Source organism: Meles meles, chromosome 7 (assembly GCF_922984935.1).
Source record: "Meles meles chromosome 7, mMelMel3.1 paternal haplotype, whole genome shotgun sequence".
NCBI lineage: Eukaryota > Metazoa > Chordata > Mammalia > Carnivora > Mustelidae > Meles > Meles meles.
The window spans coordinates 36,907,874-36,915,520 of NC_060072.1; the positions used below are offsets into that span (position 1 = coordinate 36,907,874).

Here is a 7,647-nt window from a genome sequence, read left to right on the forward strand (position 1 = left end):
TTGTGATTCATCTTCCACCTGGTTGCCTGGGTAGCAGAATGGCACACCCCTCTGATATCCACAATGTGAGAAAATAGAGCAGGCATAACCATAGCAGACACCTGGGCAGAAGAGTGTACAGTAGGCTCATTAAATTGAAGTAAACCTTTTTACTGTAGGTGAGATTCTCCAGAAGCAGATCTGAGGCAGAGTTTGGGATACAAGATTTTTTTGGGGGGTTTAATATCTTTGAAGGGAAGGGGGAAAGAAACAGGACAGGACAGAAGTCTAGCTGTGATACAGCCTTGACCAAACTCAAGGGAAACTTTGGAGCAAGAATAGCCAATCAGAGTTTTTTTTGGCTTCGCTGAAATGGCTGGTCTGTGGGCCCTGATCTTGGTTTTCATTGGTATGAGCCACCCAGCAGTGTGTATGAGCACAGGCAAGACAGCGCACTGCTGGTGAGGCAGACTAAAAGGTGGCTGGCAGCGAGAGGTGGTCTGCTAACCACACTTCCTACAACTGGAGTCCAAATAGTTCTTTGAAAGGAGCTTTGGGGATGCATCTTTGGTCTACACATGTCCTCATGCGATATGGGAAGCAGCCATTATTATTTTTTTTTCCCTTTTTATTAATTTTTTCAGCGTTAACAGTATTCATTCTTTTTGCACAACACCCAGTGCTCCATGCAAAACGTGCCCTCCCCATCACCCACCACCTGTTCCCCCAACCTCCCACCCCTGACCCTTCAAAACCCTCAGGTTTTTTTTCATCATGAAAAAAACTGTATTTATATTTAGCCAGCTGGACTCAGTTTAGATGATCCCAATTTTGTTGACAACATCCAAAGCATCATAGTCAGGGGCCAGTCGAACGTATGCCTTCTTCTCTCCATCAGGCCTGATTAAGGTGTTGACCTTGGCTACATCAATGTCATAGAGCTTCTTCACAGCCTGTTTGATCTGGTGCTTGTTGGCCTTGACATCCACAATGAACACAACTGTGTTGTTGTCTTCTATTTTCTTCATGGCTGACTCAGTAGTCAGGGGGAACTTGATTATGGCATAGTGATCAAGCTTGCTTCTCCTGGGGGTGCTCTTTCGAGGGTATTTGGGCTGTCTTCGGAGACGCAGAGTCTTGGGTCTTCGGAAATAAGTGATGTGCGGATCTTCTTTTTTTGTGACTGGACGCTTTTCAGCACCACTTTCTTGGCCTTCAAAGCCTTTGCTTTGGCTTCAGCTTTGGGAGGGGCAGGGGTTTCCTTCTTAGCTTTCGGTGCCATCTTCCCATTATTTTCTTTTTGTGGCTGAGAAAGATGAAGACCTAGAGGATCTTGTGGTGATGACAGAGCAGAAAACAACCGTGGCTTATGTGGTTGTTGACTCAGTGAGAAGGCAGAATCCCTCAGCAGTCGCTAGTATAGTGAAAAGAACATACCACTAGACCCACCGGGATTTTGAACTTTAATAGATGAGAAAATAAAACAGATTTCTATTTCCTACCTCTACCTTCAGCCTCCTACCTCCATGTCCTGTGTTGTGTAGGTCTTCTGGAATCTCTTTAACTGAAGGAAAGGGTCTGAAATAACTTTACTCACTTGAAATTGAATTATTATGTTTTCTCCATCGGTAAAATGTTGATTCAAAATGAGGAAGAAAATGAGTTAATAGAGAAACAGAAAATTTAATTTGCATGTGCAGGAACATGGCCTTGAAAATTCATGACCACCTCAAAGTAATTGAAATAAAATTAACTTTTGCTATTTGCTTTTTCAGGAGAATATAGATAGTTCTCAAAGTTTTTGATTAAACTGGGCCAACTGTAGGGCTGCCTTCAAAAGTTTTATAATTTTCAGGTCTTATATCCTTATTTGACAAAAGTGAAACTTACTGTTGTGTTGTTATTTGAATCCATGCCCACCTCTTAGTCCTTTCCCTTTGTGTTCTGTCATTCTGGAACCTTCTTCAGCAATATTCTATTCCTCTGTTTCATTTGTCTTTTGTTCAGATATCACCTCCCAGAACCTTTCGTGGCTAACTTAAAGTATTTCCTTAACATGCTATAATTTTCTTGAACTGTATATCACTATCTGAGATTACATTCTATGTTTATTTGTATGGTTATTGACTATCTCCTCACAAGAAAGGAAACTGTAAGAGCAGGACATTCTTTATATCCCCCGTTCCCAACACTTGGTAGAAGCTCTATGAATATTTTTTGAATGAATGAATCAATGGTACATAAAGACTTACCAATTCTAGAAATTCATTTAAATTGCTTCTAATGGGAAAAATGATACAAATTACTTTTCTTTACATATCTTACCATATAAAATACTTCTGCACCCATTTCAAATAATGCTTCTGAAAGGAATTTTAAAATATCAAGACAATAATGGAGCCTCATATTAAACTTTCCAAGCAGTGTTAAATTGGAGCTTCAAATATATGTTTTTCTAGATTATTAAATTAGAATGAAATATTGTCAAATGCATTATTGGACTATTAGTGTTAATTATATATTTTTATTATGACACTTCATGCCATAGCAAGATCACATTTTGTTAAACAGAGGTGAGGCACTTTTGAGTGTAGCTCAATGTGGATATCCTCGGAAAAATGACATTGCGGCCAAAGGTAAAAGTAGACACTCACACTTTCCAGTCCTGGGATTTGAAAGGAAAGAGTGTTTTTGCTTTTTCTTCCCCTTCCTCCTCCTCCTATTATTCTTCTCTTTCCCCTTCCTTCTCTTTCTCCTCTTCTTTCTTTAATCCTTTTGTGAAGTCGTCCCACTGGCTGGAAGCACGGAGCTAGTTTGACCAAATAAGAGCAGTAGAAAACAACACTTCAGCACAGTGTTGCTGTTCCAACATATCAAAGCTGCAAAACTTAGAAAATAGTTTTTTATTTTTAGAACTTCTACAAATTGAGGAGAAATGACAAATCTCTTCAGAGGATGTTGATATCTGACAGACTGACAACACTCATCCAGATGGGATGGTTGGTACTTTCATTTACCTTAAATGTCTTCTGTTTATAAGAAGACCAGAAAAAAAAGAAAGAAAGAAAGAAAGAAAAAGTGCTCTAGAATTGACTGTGCTTTGGTGACATATTTCTTAGCCTATTGATTAATTTCCTAGTCACATAAATTATACAATTTCAGCTTTGCCCTTACCAAGAAAAAATGCTGAAAAAATGATAGTGGATTAATGAAATAAGATAGCTCAGAGGAATTGAAAACTGGCTAATGCTCATATTAAAAGTATAATATAAGTCTTTGAATTGGTGCCTTAAGCAGACAATCATGTTTATCTCAGAAGAAAATCTTAAATGTGTTACTGTGCATGGGATAATATTAAGTTATTTCTTATTTTCATGCCTTAAGACATATCTCAGAGAAATGTGTAAATGTCAAAGCAATAATATTTTATATTACTATATATATCTGGTTATTGACTGGAACTTTTGCATATAATTTTTTTTTCACCACCAGTATTTCTTTTAATGAGACATGGAAGGCTATATGACTGGGAAATGGGAAGGGGAGTCAGGTATGATCATTTGTAACCACAACAAGAAAAATCTCTGTACATGTCTTACACCTGGAAGAAGGGAGGGCAAGCAGGGAAGAGGCAGTCTGGGGTCAGGCCTATTTGTAGATGATATCACAGTCCAAGCTGATAGAGAAGGTAGATCATGGTTGATTCAAGAGCTGGTCATCAGTACAGGATAGCTGCACAGCAAAAATGTTTGCAAAACTATAGAAGAAGATTGTAGAAGACACTGCTTTTGTCCTGAGGCCAGGGATTGCTACTAAGATCCCATGGTTTGTGAGCAAGGACTCGGTTGCCTTAATGGGAGCAGACTCGGGAGATGACTACTTTCAGTGGATCTCCAGAGAAGATCTTTTATCCCAGCTTTTGAGAAGAAAAAACACATACAGAAATTAAAGGCCAAACTTACTGACTATGCTAAACACATCTGAAACTTGCAGAAGAGTAAGGAGAAGCTTGAAATTACATTAGAAAAACACCAGGATTCTTCCATGTGAAAATTTTTAGAGCAGAATGAGACATTCCAAGCCAACTGAGCCAAAATGGTGGAAGTTGGTTTGGGCATTAGGAAGGACAAGGAATGGGCAGAAGGAAAAAAAAAAATGGATCAGCTAGATAAAGGAAGAAGTTTCTGATAGCTCAACAGGTTCTGGTTCAAGATGGTGGCATGGGAATATCCTGAACTTACCTCCTCCCATAGACACACTGAGTCTGAAGCTAGATATGGTACAATTCCTCTTAAAAAAAACTTAAAGCCTGGCTGCGTGATGACTTCACATTCGACAAATGAGAAGAAAAGCAAGTAGGAGAGGGTGGGATACAATCTTGCTCTATGTCTTCCCTCCAGTGCTGTGACCCACAACTGAGAGAATTCAAAACCAGAGCTTCTTTTTTAAGAGAGAAGGATTTGAACCCCACATCAAGCACTCCAACTTTTAAGACATGGATTTACATTATCATTATTATATTTTAGAAAAAATGCTGCTTACATTTAATAAATTTCAGAAGCAGACACCACCAAGAGAAACTTGGTTGATGTGATGTTGTGACTGCAGACAAACCATGTTGTGAAAAAAAGATTCTAAAGGATTGTAAGCATGGCTAGCAGAGTCATTTTTAGAATGAGTCAGGAGGCCATAAAGGAAATGTAACTTACACATCCAGCTGCAACCTGGACTTTTGACTTTTGCTAACCACAACCTACCACATCTTAGAAAATATCTTGGCCCTTGACTGAAATAAAGATAACAGAATTCTGTTAGTTAAACAACCAACCATGTGTTAGATAGTAAATTTAAACTTAACAACATCAATCATAATTCTTTCAAAATACTTGTGTAAGTCCGTGGTTTTTATCTTTAAAAACTCCTGCCTCTTGCCTGTGATTTGGAGAATACTTTTTTTTTTTTAAAGATTTTATTTATTTGACAGACAGAGATCACAGGTAGGCAGAGAGGCAGGCAGAGAGAGAGAGAGAGAGAGAGAGAGAGAGAGAGAGGAGGAAGCAGGCTCCCCGCGGAGCAGAGAGCCCGATGCGGGGCTTGATCTCAGGACCCTGAGATCATGACCTGAGCCGAAGGCAGAGGCTTAACCCACTGAGCCACCCAGGGGCCCCTGGAGAATACTTTTGATTTTGGTCTACTCTTCACCTCCTGGATTATAATCCCTAAAACCCCGAATAAATGCATACATTTATTTTCTGGCTTTCAGTTTTGCCTTTCTTTAGCCAGCATTACCTATGGTAATTTAAACAGCTTTGGATATGAGAGTTGGGAATAAATACCTTAAATTTGATATAGATGTGAGAACAAGTCACCATGTACTCTGATGTATTCAGTGTGATGAAGGAATAATTTGCTCATATTCTGTAACAATTCTGGGCTCCAAAAGGGCAGAGAGACAAGAAGTAAGCAGAATAGAGCTCCAAACTGCAGCCAAAACAATCTTACAAATGAAAATGAAAAGATAAATCTGTTAATGTCATCACTTTGAATAAAGCCCTTTATCTCTTCGTAATTGCTTTCAGGTTCAGGACCAAAATCTTTATCCTAATCTATAAGGCTCTTTGTGGTCTCACCCCATCTTTTTTTTTTTTCCCCCCAGACTCTACCTCTTTCTTTCTCTTCTGTTCTAGTAACATTGGACTTTCTTCATTTGCTCAAATGAACTGTGTCTCCTCCAGCTACAGGCTCTTCCTGCTCTTTGGATATAGGGAAGACCCCAGTTCCCTTCCCCTCTTTACTCATGCTCATCCATCAGATTTCAAGTATCACTTCCTCTGGGAAGTTTTCTCTGCCCTCTCAGGCCAGTGAAGCTCCCCAGTTCCAAACTTTTAAGGCATCATATTTACTGTATGACTATTTGACTAATGTATTTTATTCAAGTTGACTGTAAACTCCGTGAAGTCAGGCACTGGGTTAGATTTTGGTCACCATTGTACTCACAGATCTAGCAGTTTGTGATCCCATTCCCTCTCTAACCAATTTCCCTACATCCTGCTTGTTTTTGAATGCTCATTTTTGAAATTCCCACGGTACTGTCAGACTCTAGTCACACCAGTTCCTTCTTCTACAAACATACAATCAGAGATTGAGGATATGCTTCAAACCTTGAGAGATACTCTACCATCAAGAAAGGTAAGGTGGCATTTGAGAAAAAAAAAAAAAAACAAAACAACTTGGTAGCAATACATGTAAAAAGCTGTAGTTTTTCATGAATTATCTTAATTCAAGTCATTAGAGAACAATTAGGTGAATATAGGAAAAGAGTCCACTCCAAACCAAAAAAATCAGAGTGGTTAAGCTTGTAAGCCACATCTTAGACTGTTCACATGAAATTGGCTTCCATGCTGAATTTACTGTAGTTGTCACTTTCAAAATAAATGCAAATAGAGTTAGTGTTAAGATTGGTACATGAAAGAGAAAAGTATTTTCTCCATAATTAATATTCATTCCCCCCCCTTTTTTTATTGGTTTAGTAATAAGGCCACCATCTCAGACCAAAATGATACCCATGTTGAGGTCATTGTGCTTCCTACTGGGGGGAAAGTAAGGAAAGGAATACAAAATACTATGATTTAATTATCAGTGGCATCACTTATTATTTCCTCAGATGTAATTACTTTCTTCATCGATTTTCTCAAAGTCCCTGACAAAAGTAAAGTGATTACAATGCCTCATACCTTCCAGTGTGGGAACTTTATGTATTGAGAAATTGTTTCTTTTTTCTTTTCATAGCCTGCCAAACTAGAAGTCATCTAATCTAAATTCCTCATTAACAGGTGAGAAAATAATACTTGAACTGTGAATGAGTGATATAAACATATGTAGGTTGTTTTTTCCATTTAGGGTATGTGTGTGTATGTGAGTGGGTAGGTGTATACATATGTACTTTTTTTTTTTTTAGTGAGATGGTTCACAGCTAACTAATTTTTTCAAAGATGTCTATATACCCACCACCATTTTAAGAACCAGACATAATCTTCTCTAGATAGTTGGGGTCAGAAAACTCAGGACATTCAATAAAAGGGGGAAGATAAAGAATAATCGAAAGGACAGAAAACTCGAGAGTTCTGTGTAGTATGTTATTGATCCCCTGTTAAATGTATACCTGTTACTGCCTATGAAATCTGAGGCTCAGTCTGCATTTGCTAACATTGCTGTATTTGGATATTGATATAGTATGTTTTATAATGACAAGCTAAGAAGTTACGCAAAGTGAGAAAGTAAGGAAGAAGTATAACTGTGTACTGACATCCAGGTGGGAATACAAAAATGTCTTGAATTTAGAAAAAGCTGCAGACAGAATACAAATAATGATGACGTGGACACACGACATAGCTCACTGCCACCAACTGATGATGAAGACCACAGCTGTACTGAGAAGTGACTAGAGGGATGTAATACATTGTGTATGGAAAATGCTTTATATTTTAGAAAATAAGAGATGGGGTAGTTTCAATCAATTGTCTAGATCAAAATTTGTAACCCTACAAAATTATTCTAAGCCTGCAAAATGTGTGTGAATTTAACAGAAAAATTTTACTTGTTGATATTAAACATTTTCTCCCCTTAGACCCAACAAACACAGGGAGAAGTAATTAAATATGTTCTGTT

At 38.1% G+C, this 7,647-nt stretch overlaps 1 pseudogene; it reads right to left on the bottom strand.

Annotated features, from left to right (window-relative positions):
• Positions 1-794: 794 nt before the first annotated feature.
• On the bottom strand, positions 795-1,261 carry LOC123947513 (annotated as a pseudogene).
• Between the last annotated feature and the right edge of the window lie 6,386 nt (positions 1,262-7,647).